Source organism: Myodes glareolus, chromosome X (genome assembly GCF_982192425.1).
Source record: "Myodes glareolus chromosome X, mMyoGla1.1, whole genome shotgun sequence".
NCBI classification, from domain to species: domain Eukaryota; kingdom Metazoa; phylum Chordata; class Mammalia; order Rodentia; family Cricetidae; genus Myodes; species Myodes glareolus.
The window spans coordinates 61,011,623-61,020,346 of NC_142053.1; the positions used below are offsets into that span (position 1 = coordinate 61,011,623).

The 8,724-nt window shown below is 36.3% G+C and overlaps 1 non-coding gene across 1 annotated transcript; it reads left to right on the top strand.

The window, feature by feature from the left end:
- The first annotated feature begins 8,136 nt into the window (after window positions 1-8,136).
- LOC125389526 (small nucleolar RNA SNORD22) lies at window positions 8,137-8,258 on the top strand. The gene has a single exon (XR_007228475.2). It is a non-coding gene; the product is annotated as a small nucleolar RNA SNORD22 (small nucleolar RNA).
- Window positions 8,259-8,724: the final 466 nt, after the last annotated feature.

The window sequence follows — 8,724 nt, forward strand, 5'->3', positions numbered from 1 at the left end:
TTTTTTCTTTTCTCTTCTTTCTTTAAACTTATATTATATAACTCAATAAAAATAAATTTGCTGCTACTTTTATATTGCATGAGTATAAGACCTTCCATTGAAGTATGACAGTTCTACCAGTGATCACATACTCCATAAACAATGGTTCTTCTTTCCTCAGCAACAATCATTTGCCAATAGCTGATCAATGAGTCATGGAGCTTAGGTATCCTCTAGACCCCAAATGTCAGAATTTTGGCTAGATTGACTTCTGAAGATCTCATGCAGGGAAAAATAGCAGCTATGCAATTAGAAATGTAATAGCCATGCATGTGTTAGCCTGAAGATAATATTTTATAGCACTTTCTTTTTTTTATTTTAAATACCAACCACAATTTCCCATCTGTCCTCTTTTTCAGCTCTCTACCACCATATCCTCTCCACACCCCCATTCACTCCTCCTCTGTCTCCATTTATATGGGGTAAGTCCTCCCATGGAAATCAACAAAGAATGGCACATCAAGTTGAGGTAGGGCCAGGCTCCTCCCACATGCATCAAGGTTGAACAAGGTACCACACCACAGGGAATAGGCTACAAAGAGCCAGCACATGAATCAGGGATATGCGCTTATTCCATTTAGAGGGGTCCCACAAATGACCAAGCGACACAACTGTCACCCAGCTGCAGAGGGCCCACATTGGTCTCATGCTGGCTGCCCAGGTGTCTGTTCAGAATCCATGAGCTTCTAGAAGCTCAGGTCAGGTGTCTTTGTGGGTTTCTCCATCATTATTTTGATACCCCCTTGTTCATATCGTCTCTCCACTCTCTCCTGAATTGAATTCCCATAGCTTATCCGAATGCTTGGTTGTGAATCTCTGCATCTGCTTCCATCAGGTACTGGTCAAAGACTCCATGATGGCAATTAGGGTAGTCACCAATCGGATTACAGGGGAAGTCGAGTCCAGGTGCCTTCTCCATTCCTGCCAAGAATTTTAGGTGAGCTCATCCTTGTGGAATCCTGGTAGTTTCCATGGCACCACGTTTCTCCCCAACCTTTCAACGGCCCCCTCTATCAAGACATCTCTCCCACTACTCTCCTCTGTCTTGTCACCAACAAGACCATACTGATTCCTCATGTCCCTATCCCTCATCATCTCCCTTCTACTTCCCCCACCTCCAGTTTACCAAGGTCATCCCATCTGTTTCTTCTTCCCAGGGAGATCCATACGTTATTCTCAGGGTTCTAGGGCTGGAGAGATGGCTCAGCAGTTAAAGGCTAGGGCCATAACCAAAAATGTATCACTCTTTTCTATCTACCAGATCTTATATTCTTTCCAGCTCCTATTTGTGATGATCCCTTAGCTTTTTGTTGGGGGAGGGAGTATATGATGCAACAGTTGTCTCCCTTAGGGATGTCTTCTTAGTCTCTTATTTTTTAGCTCTTTAAATAGCTATTCATCTATCAATTGAAAACTACCCAATGAAAACAGAAGCTTCTGTGAAAAAGCTGAGAGTAGCTTAGTCTATGATTATAAAAATACTTATTTAGAAGCTAATTTAAGAGCAAGATAATTTAGCAAAATAAAAGGAATCAACATTCCATCAAACTTCCTGTGCCTATTGTTTTCCCAGCTTGGGCTTTTTCCCCAAGAATACAGTACCAGCTATGAAATTCATCCTTGTCAAGAAGGTCTTAAAGTCAAACAGAAAGTGCAGTTCGTTACCACATAACAGTCATACCACTATTATGTCAGTTAACATAGCTTACCAAGTGGTATTTCATTGTGTATAAAACCATTTTCAATTCTGTATAAGTTGCATTTTGAAATTAGTTTACTAATTAGTGAGTTTCATATATATTATTTGATCATTTCCCCCACCACAGGCACCTATGACAGGAACTTGCATAAATTAAAATGCTTTGTCCAAAGACAGGTAAGACTGGGAAATGGAGAAGTGTTCATTATAAGGCAGGCACAATCATCTGTTCTGTTGCAGAAACACAGGGTTTATCAAAATTAATAAAAAGAGAGGAGTTGTGGAGGCCCAAAGAGGCCAAAGGTCAGAGAGTTTGGGGACTTATTTTTAGTTCCGAGATTAGTGTGCTTCTAACTCAAACAAAGGTCCCACTTAGTTGTAAATCAGAATTCTGCTCTCTCAAGGCTACTGTAAACAGGTGTGTCTAGTTGCCAGAACTTGTGCTCCTGAAATAGGGAAGTAGTTGGTTCCTACCTAAAACAAAAGTCTAAGGAACCAACTAGGTTCTTGTTCACTCTATGGAAATAACGTGGAATTTTACCCAGGGAGTAGTTTGCCTACAGAGTGTTTGGTCTACGACTTGGGTCAAGGTCATGAACAATGAATGTACCCCGTGACTTTCAATTTGTATGTTAATGTAGTCCTTTTGTTCTACTCCTATCTCTTGAAATCAGGGGTGTATTAAGCTGTTGGAAATTAAACATGGACGAATTTTCAGTACTCACTGAAATTCCCTCCCGATACTATCCTATATGTTTCTGCATTTTATTATTTCCATTCACGTCTTTATACTCTTTACTATATTTCTAATTTCCATGCCTCCACACTGGAAGAAAGGAAATCTCTACAAGACTGGTCTCCGACAAATGGCACCCCACATACCTTAGCTTGGTTAACTCACCAACAACCTCTTCTGTCCCATCTCCACATCCTTATCCCTGTTTAATCTGTTAGCTACCTTTTCATTTCAAATGTGTTCTATTTGTTGTGGTTTGTGTGGGAATGTTCAGATATATATTTGAGCAATTGGCCTGCAATTGGTGGAACTGTAAAGAGAAGTTTAAGAGGCACGGACCTGTTGATGGGAGATGTGTTAATCTGGGCAGGCTTTTTGACCTCAAAAGACACATATAATTCTTTCTCTTTCTCTCGTTGTTTCTCCCTCTCTTAGCCTTATGATCATGGATCAGGAAGTAAGCTTTCCACTGTTCCTGCTGTCAAACTCTTGTTTTGCCATCATGGACTTTAACCCTCTGAAACAAATTTGAATCCTTTATAACATATTTTGGTTATGGTATTTTATCATAACAATAGAAAAAAGTGTATTATAGCATTAAAAAGTAACTAAAATACCATTCTCCACTTTTTTATTAAGTTGTGAGGCATCTATATATTTTACCTTATGATTTCCTAATATCCTCTATTTACCATTTATGCCTTTTTAAATGCATTATTTTTTGAGCAAATGCCACCATTCCTCTACCTTGTTTCAAATACCAAATAATACACATTTTCTATTCTGTTAATGAGGCTATACACTAAAACTTGGTGGAAAAATGAAAATGCTCATTTATGGCTTAAAGTTTAAATTTTATTATGTATATCTTTTCAATGGGTTCTATTTTCATGTCCCAAATTGTCTTCCTTATTTTTTAAGTATTTTGTGTCTTCTTGGGTTTCTATAAATTTTGTTTTGTTTTTCAGTTTATTCACGCCTTTGTTAGGAAACTTTTTAAATTCTTTGATGTATTTGAACAAGTTTGTAATTATTGTTTTGAATTCCATGTCTTGAATTTTTACCTCATTAGGTAGTTCTCAAAGTTAGTCTTATTATAAGATTGGTGGAGCTTTATTTTTTGATGGGGATAATATATTTCTTGTTTTTATCATTATGTTTGTAGTTTTCCAATAAGACAGGGGCATGTGGAGTTTAACTGTTGGACATTTATAATTATTATTTTTTGAGATTACTACTATATCATTCACTCTCTCATTTCCTCCTTCAAAACCTTCCTGTGTACCCTCCAAAGATCTCCTTCAAATCCAAACCTTTTGTTTCTTCAATGATTAGTGTGTGTGTGTTTATGTGTACATACATATTGACAAAATACGTAACTAAACTCTGCTCAGTTCATATAATTTTTACTGTATGTATAAATCTTCAGGACTAACCATCAATCACTGGCCAAGAGTTGGAGACTATTACATAAAATCACAGCTTTTCAAAAAAGAATTTGGAACCTAATCTTAATTGATAACTAATATATCTATGTCAGCCTGTGTGTAGCCATTTGTCTGGTGGGTTCTCCTAAGGCAGGGGAGAAGTTACATACTTTAATGGTAGAATGGCTGCCTGTTCTGGTATATAGCATTCCTTAATTTTCAATATTTTTGAGAAGATGATGACATAGTATATTAAAAGCATGGAACTAATATCCAATAAACTTTCATGTAATTATAAAATTTTCATTATTTTTTGCCTATAATCTTATAAGGAAGGTTTCAAGGAAGAAAATCTGATACTCCCTTACAATAAAGATAATTCAAGCAAGTCTTTCTTCAATTATCAACAATAAACTATTTTATATTAAGTAGAAATGGTAGCCTAAATTAAATAACTCAGAATGAAACTAATATAATAGAAGATAGTCACTGATTTAAACAGTTTAATTATTACTGGGGTGATTAAACATCCTAGTTTGTTGAGGACAAGTATGCTGAGTGTTACCTACTCAACCTCAAAAGAATGGGGTTTGAATTTCAATTTTTATAGTTTTATTTCTATGGTCATTGCCTAAAATGACAGAAAATTTCAAATGTCACTAGGTAGGTTATGTTAACTGAGAGACTTAGATAATCCAATGCTTTCTGAAACTCATAGTGTAGAGATGGTATTAAAAATTAGATACATTTGGGCTGGCGAGATGGCTCAGAGGTTAAGAACACTGGCTGCTCTTCCAGAGGTCCCTAGTTTAATTCCCAGCAACTATATGGTGTTTCCCAACCATCTGTACAGAAATGTGGTGCTCTCTTCTGGCCTGTAGGCACCAGAACACTGTATGCATAATAAATAAATAAATCTTAAAAAAATTAGAAACATTAGAAATGCACCCAATATATTAAAGTGCCAGCACTTGAGCAGCAGGTAGCACAAAAGAAAATTAAATGAAAAAAAAAATAACAATGATCAAAGAGGATTATGCCACATAAATCACAATGACCAACATTGGGAAACTCTTTTTGTGTAAAATAAAGCAATGAACCTTCTGTTTCGACCAGAAGACAGCACAGTAAATAGCTTAAAGCCAAATCTGATTCTTTGCATTTAAATGTTTTACTAGAACAAAGCTAGTCATTCATGATTTTATGGTCTATGGCTCCCTTAATGTTTCAGTAGATGAATTAAGTAGTTAAAACTTGGAAAAAGATAAGAATATTTACTCTCTATCCTATTAATATTTATTTGCTGTTTATCTCTGTTTTAAAGGTAACTCTAAACATTCAAAACATTAACAATTTTGTAATTTAATAAACTAAGTTAGTATTAGGTTGAACAACTGAAATAATCTTAGTGACAGTAATAAAATATTTATCTATCAATACATTTATGACTGGGTGAAACAGTGGCCTGTAATTGAACAAGCTGTCAATTCTAAAGGAATTAGTTGCAGAACAGATAAAGATGGGGCACATAGAACCACCACAAGTAAATATAATACCTCCATATTTGTTATGGATACAATCAAAATTAATAATGATTTGATTCAAACAGGAAAAAGCTCTTGAAAAGGAGAAATGATAGCTCATCCACAGTTTGAAGAAGGCTGCTTGTTAGTTCCTGGCCACTTAGCCCCGAAATAATCACACAGAAATTGTATTAATTAAATCACTGCTTGTCCCATTATCTTTAGCTTCTTATTGGCTAGTTTTTACGTATTAATTTAACCCATTTCTATTAATCTGAGTATTGCCACGTGTCTCTGGCTTACCAGCTAAAGTTTCAGAGTCTGTCTTCGGCATAGCTATATGACCTCTCTCGGACTCTACCTCTTTTCTCCCAGAATTCAACTTAGTTTTCCCTGCCTACCTGTATTCCCTGCACAGGCCTAATATAGTTTCTTCATTAACAGCATACAGAGGGGAATCCCACATCACATACACTGGTGTAGCTATCCTACAAGTCATAAGAAAAACTCACAAGGGTCAGGGTATGGTTCTGTTTTTGTTTTGTCTTCACAGAAAAAATAGAAATAGCCATCTTTAAGCAGTCAAAAACATTGGACATCTAGATAACTAAAGAAGGGAGAACTATCCAGAAAAAAAAATTATTAAGCAAAGGCATGTCTGACCTATGGTACAAATATTTTCTTCTCAGAAAAGTTGCAGTCCTGACTTAATTAAAATCAAAGCTGGCTTCGGAGTCGGAACATGGCTCTCTCCTTCTCAAAATCCAATAATGTTGTTAGAAGAAAAAAATAGAGTTTATGTGACATATTAGAAGAGTCACTTGGTGTAGAATAGAAGAAAACCAAAACTCTAGGGACTACTGTTGTCAAAACTCTGTTATCTCTCCAAAATTCTATTTCTTGCCTTACTTATTTTTGACTTTTTAGTACATTTCTTTGGCTAAAAATTTACCTTAAAATTTAAACTTTCCATTTTGATATTAACAATGTTTACATTTCCTCAGTGAACAAAAATTTTTCCTAACAGCAATCTCTGAAGTCTCTAGAAGGAAGATGGGACCCTACAACATCAATTCTAATGGTTCATAATGATGCCATTGGGCCACTCATAGATTCTAGGCTGGGAATATAGCCTAGGAAATAAAAGCACTGGCTTGGACAGTTAGTCATGCATATGAGTACAAGGCAGCTTTATTCTGAACCACCAAGGTGTAGAAGCAAATTAAGGATATATTGACAGACTGAGAGGTAAAGTAAACAGATGATAGTTAGATAAAATTGATAGATAGACAGATGTGAGAAATATATTTGGTAGAATATTATTACATATTGATATATCTATCTGATTTTTAATTATTTGTAAGTGTATGTGATTATGTGTCAACTTGTATGGCCCTCTCTATGCCTCTCAACAATTCAATGTCTTTCTGGGGTCCTGGAAGATTTCCCATACCAATGGCATGCCCTAAAACTTACAGGGACAAGACATTGTGGAAAGGACCAATAGGGCTCTTAAGGTGCTGTTGGTCAGTAGTATCTCACCAGAGGCTAGAAGAGATCTTCATCTTTCCTTAACAGAGACACATTTCCATATGAACTTTCTCAGTTTTGATGACAAGGGCCTCAGTTCAGCCTAAAAGCACTGGGCATCTCTGGCAAGAAACATATTCCTGCTGTTGGTTAGAAAGAGAGAGCCTCTCTTCCTCTAATGCAGCCACCCATTCTCTCGCTAATTCATGGGCAAAAGTATGCATGTGGTTTTCCTCACACTGGCACAACTCCAATATGGGTCCCAGAAAGAGATGTACTCCCAGGCATGGATCAATCTGCTTCTACTAATAAAGGTGTATAGCAAAGAATGGGCAACGTATATATACCCCTTTCTTGCTCTCATTATAGTCCCAAACAAATTGATTTCTTAAGGACAGGGGTTATGGTCATTGACTCTTAATTTTTGAAAAAGTCTGGCATAATATACAAAGGATATTTGATTTTTTTTTCTGGATGATCATATATGCATTAATTAGCATGGTAGTGTTGTTAATCCTTATTCTCTTTAAATGTCTCCTGAGAGCAATGAGAACACTACAGTGACTCTTCAGGTGTTACTGGGTCTTAGGCATCCTTCTCGCAGTCCTCTTCAGCAGGTTATACATGCCTGGTTATCTGAAATTCAAAAGGCTACTGCTATTTCCCTCACCCAGGCAGCTTTACAGGAATGGATGCTCTTTGAGGGATGGTAGTCAGTGACAGGTAAAAGTTTGTTTGGTAGATGAATCTAAAACAGGCACAGTTCAGTTGCTGAGCCCTCCTGAGGTGGGGTCAACAGAGCCTGAGCAAAGAACTCTGACTCCCACTGAGAACCCATGTAATAAATAAAAATGGGTGAATATATAGGTTGGCAAGGCCTACCAGGCTGAGAGGAGCCAACCTGTAGTTTGCCTGGTACTGTCAGAGATTCTTATCATGCATTGCCAATGACAGGTGACCATGCAATGTCACTGGATTGGAACTCTTGGGTAGTGGGAGGGTATAAAAGCCCCATTGCTAAATAAATGAGTCTGCTTTATTTCTTTCACTAGACTTCTAGTATCTATGTCATTGATGTCATGCCTTCTTGCCCTTCCCCAAAGAAGACATTAGGTTCCAACAATAGGGTTTAGTTATAAATTTATGACTACGCCTGCATCATTTTTTCTTATAATTTTCATTAACAAATGGCAGAAAACAGTCTAGAACTTCTGTACTAGCCTCAGAGTATATAAAGATAAGTACAATGAGGCTGATTTTAGGAGAAAAGGAAAAAGCATTCTATAATGAATTGTCTAAGGTTCATCATAGTTTTTGTACATGAGAAGAATTATAGGTTGAAAAACTAGTGGCATGTTTTTGAAAGTGATAATGAAAGAGCAAGATGCATAGAAATTCCCGAAATTATAGCTCATCAAGTTTGGGGTTACAAGATTCTTTCCTCTACAACTTACTTGTTCAAGATAGCATATAATTATTCTTGTTTTCTACTGAAATTTCTCTTAAACTCATATGAAATAGCAATGAATGATCCGATATTGCTTTGCGAAATGGAGGAAAGCATAATGAAACTATATGTAAAGAAAAATTGGTTACAGTGACAATGTATATAAATTGGTGAATCTTGAACATTTCAGAAGACTTTTTACCATTTCACAATGTTTAATTACTTTTTCTAAAAGTCTAAGTTTTACAAACATGGAGATGGATTAGTTCATATTGTTCAGTGCTTAATCTTTGATGAAGTAGAAGTAAGCAAGGACCTAATTT